We start from the raw sequence: 1,637 nt of genomic DNA, 5'->3' as shown, positions 1-1,637 counted from the left end.
CTCTCCGAAAGCCTGGTAAGATCAGTGGCTATGGAGAACAGGTCTTAGGTTAAGCATTAAGAACAAACATAGGTGTCCATCTATTTCTGTGATGTCCCCCTGAGTCCTGGGCCTTTGAATCAAGCCCCCTCCACTCTGAGTAGGTTGGGAGAAATCAAAGCCCAGATCTTACTAAGGGGTCAGGGTCCCCTGAGCAGTGTTGGAGCCTGGTTGACCCATTTCTGCCAAAATTGCTTGGAAAAGCCACCAGCGACCCATGGCACTGAGACAACCTAACCTGGCCCTGCAAGACCTGGCTGACCACATCAGACACTTTTCTCCATCTGCAGAGAACAGTCTCCCAGGAAGCTCTGGAACCACGCCTCCCCCTCTCACCAGTGTGGTGGGGGGGTGTCAATCCCATTTCCTTCTTTTTTAGTAAAACAGACCCTGAGGGCATTCTGTCCACCTTCCCTGCTGGAGCACAACGGCAAGCTCCGATCTTGCTTTTTTTCTACGTGTGTTCAGACGTGTTTTCCAGATCAGGTTTGGCTGCTATAGATCTTTACATTTAGAAGACAATGTTTCCTGCCAGTATTCTTAAAGAAGTCATGGCCTGTAGAGCAGTGGGAGAATCCACGCTCCATGAAAGATGTGGAAGCACCTCCTCCCCTCACCCTTTCTAAAAAATGGAGTTTTTCTATGTCTCCTGAGACAGACATTAGGAAACAGCTGTGGTCCCCACTCAGGTGTGTGGCTACGTATCAGGTCAGGTCTTGGGAATGATTCCCTAAACATCCTGAACATCTGGCTTTCTTAGAAGCAAGGAAACTTAGGGAATCTGCAGAGATGGATTAGAGGTGCACTTTTAACCTAAAAAGAGAGCATTTTTACAACAAACCAAAGAAGTACTAATGCCATGAAATGGCATAGGAATCCAAAGCTTATTGGCCATCTGATTTCTAGAAGAGAAACTACCAAAGAAGCAAGGCTTTAATATCCCGGGGCTGTGGACAAAGGTCCCACCAGGCCTGCCTTCACCCCAGCCTGTTTCCAACTCTTTTCAGACCTGCTGGTTTAGAGAGGACTGACTTGAGGGGCAATTCTAGGGAAGCATCCGTTTGAGCCTGTCCAGTGCATGGATATGCAGGCATAAGGAAGGGAGCACTGGCAGCTGTGGCTTGCTGGACCTGAGGATCAGAGTATTCAGATGCTAAGTCTGAAGTCCCCACAGGGAACCAAAAGGGTTCCCTCTGCTCCACACCTCCCTCTCACTTCTGCAAAGGCCCTTGGATGCCTCAAGACTGGAGACGGATCCTTCCATTCACTAGATGAAGAAAACCCCAGAACATTTTCACATCAGTTCATACCCGTTAAAGACAATCAGACCTCCAGGAGTCTCCAAAAGACTGAGGAAAGATGGTCCTAAAGTAAAAATGTGACCTCAAGTTAAAAACAAGCGACGCTACTTCTCCACTTCCATTAGTCTGTCTAAAACGGAATCTCAGACTTTCAGGAGAGTTCTGATGGGAAAAGTGAGTGCAAACTGGGGTTTATAAACCAGCGTCAATTGGATTAGCCTCTGAGTGAGACGCTACAGCCAGCCTCAGCCCACATATCTGTAGGACTGGCCCAAGAGATGCAAACTTAAACATGTT

The sequence above is a fragment of the Hipposideros armiger genome, unplaced genomic scaffold (genome assembly GCF_001890085.2).
Source record: "Hipposideros armiger isolate ML-2016 unplaced genomic scaffold, ASM189008v1 scaffold_114, whole genome shotgun sequence".
In the NCBI taxonomy this organism is placed as follows: domain Eukaryota; kingdom Metazoa; phylum Chordata; class Mammalia; order Chiroptera; family Hipposideridae; genus Hipposideros; species Hipposideros armiger.
The sequence above is the reverse complement of the archived record's forward strand: the minus strand, read 5'-3'. Positions refer to the sequence as shown.